The sequence below is a fragment of the Cotesia glomerata genome, linkage group LG7 (genome assembly GCF_020080835.1).
Source record: "Cotesia glomerata isolate CgM1 linkage group LG7, MPM_Cglom_v2.3, whole genome shotgun sequence".
Lineage (NCBI taxonomy): Eukaryota > Metazoa > Arthropoda > Insecta > Hymenoptera > Braconidae > Cotesia > Cotesia glomerata.
This window is the reverse complement of record NC_058164.1, coordinates 4,462,081-4,479,546: the sequence shown is the minus strand read 5'-3', so window position 1 is coordinate 4,479,546 and position 17,466 is coordinate 4,462,081. Positions and strand designations below refer to the sequence as shown.

Below are 17,466 nucleotides of genomic sequence, written 5' to 3'. Positions count from 1 at the left end.
AAGCTTAAATTGACAATTTGAAAATAGCCTTAGAAACTCGGATGTATTGGATGCGTCTTGATATTGCTCTTAGTAGGCTCGCGTAATATAAAATCCGCGAGTTGGAGGGGGAGGGTGTGGGTGGGATTGAAGTTAGTGAGTGAAAGAATAAAGAAGACAGGAGCAGCGCGTGCGAGTGAGAAAAGAAGTGTGAGGTAGTATCGCTTTGGACGCTGGACGAGGCGCACGCTCCATAAGAACCAACTGTACCACGCGGTTTTCACGCGTTACCAATATAACTGCAAAAGTTTTACGTGTGTGTCTATGTGTGCGTATTCACAGAGACATATGTGAAGATCACAAAAGCCGGACGAAATGTGAGTGACTGAAAAGCGGCAAGCCGGTATAATACTAAATACTCTATACTCCTGCGTGTTGTATCCGTAATTCTCCAGACACCGTTCATCGTCGATCGTTGATCGTTTTTGAATGAATCAACGGTGATGAATTAACGGGAAGTCTTTTGAGGAAAACATAAATTATTGATCTGTTTAATAATTTAAATTTCATTTCATTATTCGTCCCAAGTGATCCAATCCGTCTTTATCATCTTCATCTTCTTTATTTTTGGTGTGAATTCTCCAGCTCTGTAACGGTTTCACTTACACTGGCTGTTACAATTGTAAGTAGACTGTAAACTGTATGCAGCCTAACGAATAAAAGGTGACGACATGTATTAGGAAGGAAGTGGTTCACCAAGAGGATGATATGAAAGCAATAACGGAGCGCTGCTAAATTCAAAACAGAAAACAGAAAACGGAGATGAGAATTATTTAAATGCCGGTATTGAATGATTTTATTGGTAATAATGATAATGAAAATGATCAATTGAAACTCTGAGATCGACAACAAGTCCTTGATAAATCGTCTGTTGCTAAGCATGCTGGTGAATTCCTTTGCTTGAATGAGACAAACTTTTGGACGGCTGACGTGTGGGAAATCAGGGTAACTGCTGATGTTGGTCGACCCGATGCTGGTACTCATCAACATCAACCGGTGTCTGGTGAAGTCGAGTGGAAGCGGGGATTTATAACCACCACGGGATGGAAAATGATGCACCGATTGTGGATTTAAGGAGATTGCTTTATTAAACGGAGATAGTGATGGTTTTTAGATAAGCAGAGCTTTGGAATTTTATTGGAGAAGAGGAAGTGGTTAGGCCGACAGACACGTGGTGGCAATTTTTGTTTTTAGTTCGGAACTGGTTGATTAGTGGGCTTCAAGCTTTGTGGAGTGATCGTTTTTAATGTGCTAATTAGGCAGTGGGTTATTTTTGGAGATATGGTTTTTAAATTCGAGGTATTTAATTCTTTTTTTTATTAAATTGAAAGGTAAAATAGATAATTTTTTAATTGAGCTGTGAATAAAAATTAATTACAAAAATTTTGGGATTATATTAGGTTTTATAGATTTAAAATTGAATCAAAATTTAACTCTTGCGGTATAAAGCCTATTTTTTAAGGAATTTTTGAAATTTGGAAAATAAGTAATTAAATGCATAATAAATGCACTCCAAAAATTTAAAATTTGTTGAATTTGCAATCAAAAATAAATTTTTTTTTTTTGACAGTATGGGAAAAAAGTAGAAAAGCACAAATTTTTATTTTTTTTTGCATAAAAAAAAATTTTAGTTTATAAAAATTGATCCATCAAATTTATTGATGTATAATTATGTCGAAAAAAATTAAAAATTTTAAATGATAGATTTTTTAGAAATTTATTATTAATGAAAAAATTTTTATGAATAAAAAAATATGAAGCAGTTAGACCTAATATACGTCTTGAAGGTATTACTTTGAGCGAAGATCATATACTGTGTCTTTACCTTTTCACATTCGAGAAAAAAAATATAGAAACGCCATCTATCGGTCTTCGCAAAACTAAAAATTTATTGACGATAATTCTGTCACTATCCCAATATAAAATTGAGATGAAATATATCTAAAGCCAATTTATTCGTAACTAGCAACCTTGCAGTCACTATGTGACTGCCGTGACTTGTAAACTATAAATAAATAAAATTTTGCTTAATTAAATAATGACTTTTGTTAAATTGCATTGTACTTTCTTAAATATTGACAATTTTTAAAATATAAGCTCATCCTGATGTTACACTCATCAAGAGCTTTTATTTAAGTACCCACATACATTTTTGATATATTTTTCATAGATATTATATATATAAATATATGAAATATATGAAAAATTGATCTGGGTACTCAAATGAAAGGTCTCGATCAGTATAACATCGGGATAAGCTTATATCTTTAAAAATGTCAATACTTAACAACATAGCAAGGTAAATTCCTAATTATTAACATTTTTAAAGATATAAGCTCATCCCGATGTTACACTCATCGAAACCTTTCATTTGAATACCCACATGGTATTTTTTATATATTTTATATATATGGTATTTGTGAAATATATAAATATATAAAATATATGAAAAATTGATGTGTGTACTCAAATGAAAGGTCTTGATGAGTGTAACTTCAGAATGAGCTTATATCTTTAAAAATGTCAATAGCTAACAAGATACAAGGTCATTTCTTAATTATGTGTCTAGAGATAGAGCATCTTCGAATGCAGCCTAAATACTTATCATAATAAATTGACTATCGGTGAGAATGAAGTAAAACCTCGAAAAGGCACAAATTCAAATCAAGACCTTTGCAATGACATTAAATTTCATTAAAAAAACCAATTTTGTCCTATGACTATCCGTGAAACAATTTTTTTTCATTTTCTTAATAATATAGATGTGATTGGTCAAATATATCATAACATTAAAATATATATAATTCTATTCTAACATTCTTGCGCGCGTTTGCGCGCGCAAGTTAATTCTAGCAAATAGTAATAAAAAATATTTGACTTGCAAAATAATAACTTTATTTTGTTTATGTAGCATTAATATTTGATTTTATTTATTAATAATCTAATTATAAATAAAAAATGAAGTATGATGAGTTAGAAATTAAAACAGAAACACCTTGGAGCATTTTTCCGAGTGTTATCAAATATAAGAGGTATTATGACTGAATAGTTGGTTTTAATTAACAAAAATGACATTAAATTTAAATGTTGACTCAAGTGTCGAAAAATTTAATCGTATTAACCATACTAGTATCATTGAATGTATTTATAGATAAATCAATTCAATGTTTAGATAGAATATTGTATTGTATATAAATGTTAGTAATCAAATACTTGCAGATGATAATTAAAGAGGGTGTTTATTTAACAAAACGCCGTTGAAATAAAAGCACAACACTCTAACTGAAATTGAACGTAAAAATGATGTTGATTTAATTTGTCGTGATCTTGATTTGTTTTTATATAATTTTTAACGGCCTATTAAATTTTTATCATCGACACACATCAGTTATACTCAACTGCACACTATACTGCGTACACACGGAAAAAAATAAACTATAATAAATAACAGTCGATTTATAATAAGTCATGATCAACTGCTAAAAATTACCATTTCAAACAGTAAAATCGTGATTTTACTATTTACTATATAATATTTACCATTTAAACGTTACAATTTACTCTTTACATGGAAGAAAATACTATTTCAAACAGTAATATTCGCTATGTAAATGTCTAAAATGTTAAAGTATAATAATTAACAATTCAGACTTTGATATTTATCATTTCGTACCTAAAAAATGATCTTATAATATTTAAAAAGTATAAAATAAAGTTAGTAAATTTCTAATACAAGCAACGTCAATATTTACAAAATAAAATGGTAAATTTTAAACGCAACGATAAAAATCAAACTGTAATTATTGAGTCGCTTGGATTGGTAAAATGTATATTTTAAAAGTATAATTTTTACTGTTTTAAATGTTAAATTCTCCCAGAGTGAGACCCCCTTCTCTTTCATCTGAGTTCCCCTTCTCCTCATAATATGGACTATATATTGAAATGGCAATTTTTACTGTTTGAAACTGTAATTTTTTAAGATGAAAAAGTCGTTATTTACTATAGTGACAGCTACTAATCACTTATTTTGGATATTAAAGTATAAATTGTAGCTTTTATACTTTCTATATTAAGTTCTGTAATATTTATATTTTTTTCACCCCGATGTCCGCTTTACTGTTTGAAACTATAAAAATTAACCGGAATCCGAGTGAATATTACAGTTTACTTTTTTCCGTGCACCAATAACTGTCTATCCAAGTAAACTAAACGAAGAATCGTAAATAAAGTAAATGCCAGAAAGAAAATTTAACAAGTACGATCTAATCGAGTAATTCAAAAACTTTCGAGTTTTTAAAATCAAATGTGATTAACGTAACTTGTATATCCATTTAATTTAGTCTAAGTAACATAACAGCGGTCTGGGAATGTGGAAAAAATTATAAAGTTTAATGTGTAATTTGATACGTTAAATAAAAGGTCGGATCTATAAAACCGTCAGAATTCGTTGTGGGAATTAATAATAAAAAATAAAAGTAATAATAAACACTAAAGAGATAAATGCATCGATTTGAACGGTCTTGGCACGCGTTTCTGATGACGGGCCAACTCGAAAATTCTTCACCTCAATTTCCCACTTTTTATAATACAATCATCAAAATTATTATTTTTATAATTATTATACGCATCTCATGTGTTTTTTTAACCGTCAATATTTTACTGCTTATTAATTTCTTTATTTACATTTTTATTCCTTGAATTATTTTTACTTACATGAATATTCTGCTCTAAAGCAGTACCACGCACATTCCTCAAATTCTCTTTCGGATTACCCGTATGTCGGACAGTCAGACGACTCATTTATATTTTTTATTTTTCCTCGGAATTCAAATCTTAATATGTCTTTTGATAATTGCTGCTTATTATAAATATTTATAGCATGATCACACTTTTGGTGTGATAATGACGTATTTATTTTGGAATAAACAAAAAAAATCAATTTCTGTTCCTCTAGTCATCGTTTTTTTTTTTTTTTTTTTTTTTTTTTTTTGTTGAAACTCTAAAAATAATCAATTGATTTTTTTAACTTAATAGTAAATAAACTATGTACAATTTTGAATTAAATATTTAGAGGTCCAAATTTTGAAATTTTTGTAAATACTGTAATTTAATTCTAAAAATTTTTTTAAATATTATTGGTTAAATAAAAAAACTAGCAAAGTTTTAAAAATCAATTAATTAAGAATATTATTGTTCATTAATTTAAAAATTAATGTAATCATCACGATCAAAATTTTAATAATTAATAAAAATCATACTTTTTTACTTATACAATTTGTATAGACTAAAAAAAATTTTGGTAATTATTTACAAGTGGGGTCAACCAAATTTTGGGCAATAACTAGGTCAAAAATTAACATTTTAAAATCTTTTTTTGATTCTGCTTGTTTTTACGACGTCTTTATAATAACTTTTTTGCCTTCCAAAGTTGGAAAAAATTTTGGCTATTATATTTTTGAATAAAATTTATATTTTATTTTTTTTTTTTTATATTTTTGAGATATTTTTTTTTGAAAAGTACATAAAAAAAAGAACAATTGAAAAAAAAAGTTGAATATCACAATTTTATAAAAAATTAATAAATTTTTATGAAAATTTGTTAAAATTGTTATAACCAATTTCTTTTTTTTTAATTGTTCATTTTTTCATATATCTTTCAAATACAAAAATATATCAATAAAATCAAATAGAAATTTCGTTCAAAAAAATGAAAATTAAAATGGTTGACCCAAATTGTAAATATTGACCAAAAATTTTATTGCAAACTTGTAAACTTAAAAAAAAAAGGAATAAAAATTAATTAAAAAAAATTACTTACGATGATTGAAATAAAATTAATTTCCGTCGTCATGACGGGCACTTTAAACATCCAATTACAATTAGTAACCTGATTATACGACAAGCGATGACGTAAATAAATATAAATAATAATTTTATTCATAATTGTGTAATTGCCGCGCAATTAAGAGGCGTTAGGAGTCTATCAGACTAAAAATCAACTAAAATTACGTAGTCTTCTGCTTCTCTCTTTATATTCTTCTGCTCTTACCATATGATACATTAATATTAATTCCGGAGTTTTCGAAAGAATAACAGTTTTCATGTATTATATAATATTTAATCCCCCCGAACTTTTTTCAATTTAACTAATGCAGCATACTCGTACTCGTACGTTCCTAGTCCATCAATCCCCGTACATTTTACCGCGATTACTTTAATATTCTTGCAACAGGAATTATTCTAAAGGGCACCTGAACCCTCGCGTGAAACCTACACTGTTAATACTCATACTTTTTTTTTTTTATATATGTATTTATGTGTAGATATAAAAGTAGACGAGCAATCCGATCGGATCGAATCGCGAAGCTCACGCGTGCATCTGCATTCCAATGGGCTGCCGCGACGAATCAACATCGGTTAATTATCATTACAATACTGTTTGTGTATGTAATAAAAAAAAATTATTAAGTAATTTATTTAATAAGAAGATAAGATTAAAAATTATCGTAAGATTTATTAATAAATTAATGGACTATTTAAATTAAATATTTCTCTTTTTTGAATCATTCAAGGATTTAAATTGTTAATTATTAATTTCCGTAAAAATAATCATTGTAGTCGCCTTGCAAGTGAATTAATTACATTGTAAAATTAAGAAATGACCTTGTATCTCGTGAACTATTGACATTTTTAACGATAGAAGCTCATCCCGATGTTACACTCATCGAGACCTTTCATTTGAGTACTCACATTAATTTTTCATATATTTATATATTTATATATTTCACAAATACCATATATATATATATATAATATATAAAAAATGCCATGTGGGTATTCAAATAAAAGGTCTCGATAAGAGTAACTCCAGGATGAGCTTATATCATTAAAAATATCATCAATAGTCAAAATACACAGTCATTTCTTAATTATTGAGATTTTTTTAAATATAAGCTCATCCTGATGTTACACTCATCGAGACCTTTCATTTGAGTACCCACATCGATTTTTCATATATTTTATATATTTATATATTTCACAAATACCATATATATAAAATATATAAAGAATGCCATGTGGGTATTCAAATAAAAGGTTTCGATAAGAGTAACTTTAGGATGAGCTTATATCGTTAAGAATATCATCAGTAGTTAAAATACACAGTTATTTCTTAATTATTGATATTTTTAAAAATATAAGCTCATCCCGATGTTACACTCATCGAGACCTTTTATTTGAGTACTCACATTAATTTTTCATATATTTATATATTTATATATTTCACAAATACCATATATATATATATATATATATATATATATATATATATATATATATATATCAATTTTTCATATATTTTATATATTTATATATTTTACAAATACCATAAATGTAAAATATATAAAAAATGACATGTAGGTATTCAAATGAAAGCTCTTGATGAGTGTGACATCGGGATGAGCTTATATCTTTTAAAATGTCAATAATTAAGAACTAACATTGCTATCTTGTTAACTAATGATATTTTCAACGATATAAGCTCACCCCGAAAATTCACTCATCGAGTCCTTTCATTTGAGTACCCACATCAATTTTTCATATATTTACATATATTATATATATGTATATATATGAAAAATATATCAAAATGCATGTGAGTACTCAAATGAGAGCTCCTAATGAATGTAACATCGAGTCGAGCTTATATATTTAAAGAAGTCACTAGTTACGAAAGTACAGTGCAATTTATCAAAAGTCATTATTTAATAAAGCAAAATTTTATTTATTTATAAATCACAAATCTCGGCAGTTACATAGTGACTGCATGGTTGCTAGTTTGAATAAATAAATAAAATAATAAAATAAAAAATAATTTTACACTATAAAATGTTTTCAATCTAACATATTAAAGGCAAGTGAGCAATCAGTCGAGCAAACTAATGAGTGACCGGCGTTGTTCAGTTAAATTCTTTAATTCCCGGCAATTATATGCGCAGGAACGGTAATTAGCACGCTCAGTTTTAGCGCAGTCACATGCCTATTCATCATTCACAGGATGTTAAATATTATTTTATTAAATAATTATCGCACGACAAAGTTTATTAAAAAAGAACACTTGGCTATCTATTATTATTATTTTTTTATATTTCTATTTTATTATTATTATTAACATCTTTTAAAAATAATTACTTGCAATTATAAAATTAATTACCGTAATTTATAATCCCTACTTACGACGTATAATTAGTTTATTTTAAGTCATGTTCTTATCTAAATTAAAATAATGATAATTATAATTACCCGAAAATTATAATTAAATATAGTGGCCTCAATTAAACGAGATTCATTGAAATAATTCCTTTAGCAAAAAAAAACATTAAGCCGAAATATAAGTATAAGTATAAGAAAAAAAAATAAATAATTCAGGTTGAACACGCGAGGATACCAAATGATAATTCGCCGAACGATTAATCATATTAATTGCGACAAGAACTGTTCAAGCAGAAGGGACGTGAATATTGAGATTGAGGATGAGGATGTGCCCCTCAGAGTTCAAAAAGTTTTTTTTTTCTTTTTTTTAATAACGCGAGACGCTTAATTATAAATTGTAATTAACGCTAAGCCAGAAAACACACACATACGGCTATATAGACTCGGGAATTAATTAATGCCTCACCCTGCCGACAATTAATAACTTTTATTTGCTGACAAAAAAAACACTTGATTAAATAAATAATTTTTTATTCTGTTTTTTAATGTCAAATATTATTGATTTCTTTTTTAATTTCATTATTATTATTATTATTATTATTATTATTATTATTATTATTATTATTATTATTATTATTATTATTATTATTATTAAGAAAATAAGAAAAATTTTGTGTCCAGGATTGTCATATGATAAAATCCGTTTTTTCAGTGAAATTTAGTGTCATTGCAAAGGTCTTGACTTTAATTTGTGCCTTTTCAAGGTTTCATATCATTCTCACCGATAGTCAATTTATTATGATAAGTATTTAGGCTGCATTTGAAAATCCTCTATCTCTAGCTACATAATTAAAAAATGACCCTGTATCTTGTGAAATATTGACATTTTTTAAGATATAAGCTCATTCTAGAGTTACACTCATCAAGATCTTTCATTTGAGTACCCACATCAATTTTTCATATATTTATATATATTATACATATGTATATATGAAAAATATATCAAAAATGCATGTGGGTACTTAAATGAAAGCTCTTGATGAGTATAACATCGGAATGAGCTTGTATCTTTAAAAATGTCAATAGTTAAAAAGGTACAGTGCAATTTAACAAATATCTTGTGAATTATTGACATTTTTTAAGATATAAGCTCACCGAGACATTACAGAAATCGAGACCTTTTTATTTGAATACCCACATCAATTTTTCATATATTTTATATATTTATATATATTATATATATGTTTATATAAAAATATATCAAAAATGCATATGGGTACTCAAATGAAACCTCTTGATGATTATAACATCGAGATGAGCTTATATCTTTAAAACGGCAATAGTTAAGAAATTACAGTGCAATTTAACATATATTTTTGTAAAATATTGACATTTTTAATGATATAAGCTCACCTCGACATTACACTCATCGAGACCTTTCATTTGAGTACCCACATCAATTTTTCATATATTTATATATATTATACATATGTATATATGAAAAATATATCAAAAATGAATGTGGGTACTTAAATGAAAGCTCTTGATGAGTATAACATCGGAATGAACTTATATCTTTAAAATATATATTATATATATGTATATATGAAAAATATATTAAAAATGCATGTGGGTACTCAAATGAAAGCTCTTGATGAGAGTAACATCGGGATGAGCTTATATCTTTAAAAACGTCAATATTTAAGAAAATACAGTGCAATTTAATAAAAGTAATTATTTGATAAAACAAAATTTTATTTATTCATAGTTCACAAGTATATTATTAAAAATTTTAAATTCGTGTAATACTATCACTGATTCTGAAAATTATCACAGTTATTATTATTATTCAAAAATAAAGAAAAGTAACAAGACTACTTAATAAAGTAGACTTGCGTGATGAATTTAATCCACACACATTTAATATATTAGCAACATCACTAGTGTAATCACAATTGTATCTTCCTACGTCGAAAAATTTTATTATTACTAATTACTTGAGTGGTTGTGTGTTTGTAAAGGGAAGATGATCTAAATTCGCTGACAATTCATGATCTAAAAAGGCTAATTATAACGACAATCACAATCACAATCACAATCACTATCCAGCATCTAACATCTAACATCCACCTCGATCTCTATTAAAGTATGTATAGAGCATTGTATTATTAAAAGTGCGTACGTTCCTGCCTTAAATATATACATGCATACATATATATATATATATATATATATATAGCATATATATATATATATATATATATATATATATATTTCAACAACCTAACCACACGGCTCGACACCACCCACGTGACTTAATTTTGCCGGGCAAATATATATCCTGTTGCAGGTGATAAAAGATCATAAATGTTTTACGACGTTAAATAATAGCTTCAATAATAGCCATCCAATCGACATCGAGTTCGCCAGACATTTCTCGGAATTACTTCAGAGCATGATATGGATCACACTCTCACGACATAATCCCGATCAATTAATGGCCTATAATTAATCTAGTTAACTGGTTTACGAGTGATGTGACACCGTAATAAACATTATTTTTATTTATTAATCAAATATATAAATTTATATTTCTATCTCTATCGCTATTTTTATCTCTACATATTATTTAACTAACAGCTCGACAGTTAATAACATTTAATTGGTCAATCATTTTACTCTATATTTTAATATTATATTTTTATATTAATTCCACTTATCATACTCGTAGTAATAATTGATAAATGTCCAGCGTAATAAATGACCAGTATAATATAAAAATAGAGGAGCAAAAAAATAAATTACCAATTGTCATAAATATTGTTAATGATTCGAGTCGAGATTAGAAAAGTACCTTCCTTCAGCCCTTCCTTTACTCTGATATACAGGTCGGTGGCCTCAGAAAAATACAAAACCCATTAACCAACCGCTGAAAGGGCTGTGCTCAAAAGTTATTTATATGTGCGACATTTATTTCCTCGAATAAAATGCCCGTTTATTTATTTGTCTAGGGGTGGGTTTGTCGAGGGAACTTCGAGGTAATTATCTGGTCTAGTCTGGTAGAGTCTGTTCAACTCTACTCTGATAATTATACATGTAAAATGTAATTGATAAAAAATATATGGATGATATATAGGCAAAGTAAGTTTACTGTAGTAGTCATCAGGGCCGAGCGCGAAAGACACTGGAGGTGTTACGGAGTAAATCCGTTCTCGAGTGTTGAAAGAAGGTGGAGTTCGATCACATAGAGCGTGGGAGAGTGTGTTGAAGGGTGGTTTAGCGATACTAGAGAAAACACCAGAGTAATGAAATGATAAATCTATCGGGTGTGTTGTGAGGTTGAAAAGCAAAACATTAGTGTGTAAATGAGGAGAGAAATCGGTTCGCTGGTGAGATTTGGAATTGAGGGAAGATATAAATTAATGTAAATATAAATATAAATATAAAGAAGAAATTATTTTTTTTTTTTGAGAATTATGGTGATCATACAATGGAAGAAATATAGAAAAGTATTATTAATTTTTACTGGAGTATTATTAGGGTAAAAATTGATAAGATGAATAATTATTTTTGACAGTTTTAATATCACACGGAAAAAAGAAAACTCGAAAAATTACAGTATATAATGCAACGTAGCGCTTCGTGATTAAAACTGAAAAAATTACAGTTTTAAATGTAATTATTACAGATTTTATAAGAATTACATTGTAGAATGTAATATTTACATTGAAAGCCTTGAATATTAAATTAAAAAATTGAATTTAGAAAAATGTTATTTCAAATTGTAATTTTTCTAGGTTTGATTACGACGGGACTGATTTTACATTTTATACTGTAATTTTTTGAGTTTTCTTTTTTCTATGTAAAAATTATAGTAATATAAAATGTTTTTACTGAAACTATACTAGAAAATTCTTGAACCAAGTATAAAAAAGTATTATTAATTTTTACTGTAGTATTATTGAGGCAAAAAATAATAAATGTGAAAAATTAATAAGATGAATAATTATTTTTGACTGTTTTAATATTAAAAATTACAGTAAAATAAATGTTTTTACTAAAACTACTAAAAAATTCTTGAACCAAGAAAGTAATTTCAAAAAGTTTCTTTCTCGTGAATCAAGACGAAAAATTCTTGAATCAAGTGAAATTTACTTAAACCAAGAAATATTTCTTAGTTTAAGAATTTTTCTTCTCACAAGAAGCTAATGTTCTTCAAAATTATTTGCTTGATTCAAGTTAATTTTTTTTTCTTTATAAAGATATTCGATCTTTGTTTTCTGTAATTTCTGATCTAATTACAATCCTTTTAATAATTATTCACAATTACATGGAAAAAAATATATAAAAGTATCATTAATTTTTACTATAGTATTATTGAGGTAAAAAATAATAAACGTGAAAAATTAATAAGATGAATAATTATTTTAGACTATTTGAATATTAAAAATTACCGTAAAATAAAATGTTTTTACTGAAACTACTAAAAAATTAACCGGACTTTTTAGTAAAAATTAATCCAAGTGGTATTATCCACCGACTTTGAGACGGCGCTGCAATCGCTCTCGACTTATCAGCTGTATAAAAAATTACACATTATTGTGACCAGTTGTTGTTCAATTACAGTTAATTCTAACAACACTTTTATACAATTTTCATTCTAATAAAATTTTACGCAATTAGTTAAATATTTGTAAAAATGTACTTTAATGAAATTCGTTATTATTTTTTACTAGTAGCTATTATTCTTTCTATATTTTCAAGTGAAATAACCTTAAAAAATAAATCAAATCACGAAAATTAATCAAACATTCAATCTTATTAAACTGAAATCTAGTTTTTCCAAATTATAAAACCTATAAACAAATAATAATATTCCATTGATAACCAATTATTACGGAAGAGTCCGCTAAATTTCACTTCCATAAACGTAAAAAAAAATTGCTGTTACTAATAAATAATAAAGCAGCCCCTAGGTTATAATACAAGAATTCAGCAATAAATTAAAAATAAACTAATAAGAAATTCAACTTGTAATTTAATTTCGCTTGGAATAGATGTGATGGATTCAGCTTGACACGCGCAAAAATGACTCATACACATGTATACATGTATACATGTGTGTAGTACATAACAGGGAGAGATTTCCTATTCCAGCACATTCCGTTTTGTGGTTGCCTCCAGGTATGTAGCGATATATTTACCAAGTAGGATGAAAGCTAGAGGATGTAGGAAAGCAATGGAAGCTATCCACATCAAGCACATACTGGCAATTGCGAATAGGAGTGCTGCAGATACTCCAACCAGTTGATAGTTGATTGTATTTTTCCGAATCAATATCATTAATGTAATACAGCGAGGATGCCTGATGAGGACGCGATTACGCCCGCGGAAAATTCCAGAGCTCCGTGCTCGGTCTTTCTCCTAATCGCGATCTCGTATATTAATAATACACACCCGGCGCTCTTACGTATTTTTCTCCTCTTATTTGCTTCATTTATTTTATTCCGTTTCTATTGCTTTTTATTTTTTTTTCCTTTATTTTCTTTTTTTGTGTTATTTTCCTTCAGATACTGATAATTAATGAGTTATCCTCTGAATTATTTTAAGAAAAATATTTCCAATTGAAATCAGTGAGAGAAAAAAAATATTTTATTTTAATTTAATTTAATTAAAGCAAGACTGTCATCACATTTATGTAAAATAAAATTAAATTGACAATTTGCACATTAACAAAGACAATTATTCGAAAGCGTTTCATAAATTATAATGAATAAAATTATCAATGAGTTTCAGCAATCTTTAACGATTAACATATCCACACTTGTTAATCACTTATCGCCTGGTAATTCAATTAATGTAATTAATTACACTCGGCTTATCCAAGACGCGAATATTAATATTTCGAACGATGCGTCAAAAATGTTCACTGACTGGGCAAAAAAGCTGATATAATTTGTATTATTTAAAATAAAATAAAAAAATTATAATAGAATTGAATAGTAGGTATTCGCATATGTGGATTGTTACTATTACTGTTACTGTTACTTCCTCAAAGTTGATTGGTAATGAGATCTCTAGATAAATTTAATCAGTTGATTTTAATCAAAGACTCTACCTCAACCTCTAGATCACCGTAAGGTAAAGCTGTACTGATTGTACCAACAGGCACGCGCATTTAATTCTTACTTCTTACCACATGTACACAGATTCATTCTTCAGTCGCTCCGGGCGACATATATATTTTATTATCATGATTATTCATTTTTTATCTATTATTTAAAATTTTTTTTCATTACATTATTATTATTATTATTATTATTTGATTATTATTATCATTATTAACTTAAAATTTGTGCAATAATAAATATAACTAGAAATAAATAAAATTTTGCTTTATTGAATAATGACTCTTGTTAAATTGCACTGTACTTTCTTAAATATTGACATTTCTAAAGTTATAAGCTCATCCTGATGTTACGCTCATCAAGAGCTTCCATTTTAATACCCACCTGCATTTTGATATATTTTTCATATATGCATATATATAATATAATATATATAAATATATGAAAAATTGATGTGAGTACTCAAATGAAAGGTCTCGATGAGTGTAATGTCGGAATGAGCTTATATCTTTGAAAATGTCATTAATTCACAAGATACAAGGTCAGTTCTTAATTGTTGACATTTTTTAAAATATAAGCTCATCTCGATGTTACGCTCATCAAGAGCTTTCATTTGAGTACCCACATGCATTATCATATATTTTTCATGTATATAAATATATAAATATATAAAATATATGATTAATTGATGTGAGTACTCAAAAGAAAGGTCTCGATGAGTGTAATGACGGGGTGAGCTTATATCTTTAAAAATGTCATTAATTCACGAGATACAAAGTCAATTCTTAATTAATGATATTTTTTAAGATATAAGCTCATCCCGATGTTACACTCATCGAAACCTTTCATTTAAATACTCACATGGCATTTTTTTTATATTTTATATATATGGTATTTGTCAAATATATAAATATATAAAATATACGAAAAATTGATGTGAGTACTCAAATGAAAGGTCTCGATGAGTGTAATGTCGGAATGAGCTTATATCTTTAAAAATGTAATTAATTCACAAGATACAAGGTTATTTCTTAATTATTGACATTTTTAAAGATACAAGCTCATCTCGATGTTAGACTCATCAAGAGCTTTCATTTGAGTACCCACATACATTTTTCATATATTTTTCATATATACACATATATAATATTTATAAATATACAAATATATGCAAAATTGATGTGAGTACTTAAATGAAAGTTAAGTTAAAGGTCTTGATGTGTAACATCGGGATGAGCTTATATTTTTAAAAATGTCATTAATTCACATGATACAAGGTCAGTTCTTAATTATTGACATTTTTAAAGATATAAGCTCATCCCGACGTTACACTCATTAAGAGTTTTCATTTAAGTACCCACATGCATTTTTGATATATTTTTCATATGTATATATATATAATATATATAAATAAGGTAAAAGCCCCAATAGATGATTACGTACCAGTATATGATCACTCTATGTATTTTTATACCTATATTTGTGAATATAGATATACAGATACATGGAGTGATCATATACTGGTACGTGATAATCTGTTGGGGCTTTTACCTTATATGAAAAATTGATGTGGGTACTCAAATGAAAGGTCTTGATGAGTGTAATATCGGGATGAGCTTATATCTTTAAAAATGTCAATAGTTCACAAGATACAAGGTCATTTCTTAATTATGTATCTAGATATAGAGAATTTTTGAACGCAGCCTAAATACTTATCATAATAAATTAACTATCCAGAAGACAAAATTTTTTACTTTTATTATTATTATTATTATTGAAAAATAAAAATATATTTGCACGTTACAAGTTTAAAAGGCATGCATAATAAATATAATTGTAATAGTAATAGTGAATATAAAATAATAAAGTAAGATCGGCATGAGTAAGAATAATTTACGTTAAAATCGACGTGCGACACATTGCAAGTACGACTGCGATCTAATCGTGATTAGAGTTCACGGACGTGTGTATAGTACATTACTCTATAGTACAGTAGAATATACACATATGTGTCATGTTATAAGGTATATCTCACGTTCGATACGCGTCACAATCCTCTGGGTTCTGTCCGCGGCCGCAGCGAGTGTGACGATGATATTAATTAACGTCCTCAAGATACGATCAATGGAAACTTTACGACTGCGACTTTGACTGCGATGAGTTAAGTAGTATAGAAAGAGCCTTATCTGTACGGTAAATGCATTAAAAGGCCTCCTAGCTACTCTTACTTATTTTTTTTACTCTTTTACTTAATACAGTATATAGTTCTGTACTTGTACTTGATAATCGTGATCTCTGATGAGCTCCACGAGCTAGTATAGATAGGTTACGTCCTATCGGGTACATCTCGGCTTTCTCTATTCTATGGATAAGTCTTAGTCTGAAAAGGCTCTAACCAATTTCCAATTAAACCATTTCTTGCATTTTTTTGTTTTCATTTTTTTATTGATAATTGATAATGACATCCCCTTTTATAATTTACAATAAAAAAAAATTTTAAGAAATATTTTTGGCAAAAAATGTAAATTATAAATTTTATTTTATAATTCTATATCAAATATGTAATAAAAAATTAAGCAATTAAATTCTTAGAATTTATTTAAGTCAAAAAAATTCAAATATTCATTTTTATATTATTAAAATTAATAAACATTAGCAACCTTGCAGTCACTATGTGACTGCCGTAATTTGTGAACTATAAATAAGTAAAATTTTGCTTTATTAAATAATGATTTTTGTTAAATTGCACTGTACTTTTGTAAATACTGACATTTTTAAAGATATAAGCTCATCCCGATGTTACACTCATCAAGAGCTTTCATTTGAGTACCCACATGCATTTTGATATATTTTTCATTTGAGTACCCACATGCATTTTGATACATTTTTCATATATTTATATACATAAATATATAAAATATATGAAAAATTGATGTGGGTACTCAAATGAAAGGTCTCGTTGAGTGTAATCTCCCGATGAGCTTATATCTTTAAAAATATCATTAGTTGACAAGATAACAATTTCATTTCTTAATCATTAATATTTTCAAAGATATAAGCTCATCCTGATGTTATACTCATCAAGAGC

At 27.4% G+C, this 17,466-nt stretch overlaps 1 protein-coding gene across 1 annotated transcript in view; it reads left to right on the top strand.

Annotated features, from left to right (window-relative positions):
- Positions 1-203: 203 nt before the first annotated feature.
- Positions 204-17,466, top strand: part of LOC123269510 (zinc finger homeobox protein 3) — a 239,527-nt gene continuing 222,264 nt past the window's right edge. The window contains exon 1 of the mRNA XM_044735249.1: positions 204-1,338. The gene's annotated coding sequence lies outside the window, so the exon portion shown is untranslated. The remainder of the gene's footprint in view (positions 1,339-17,466) is intronic.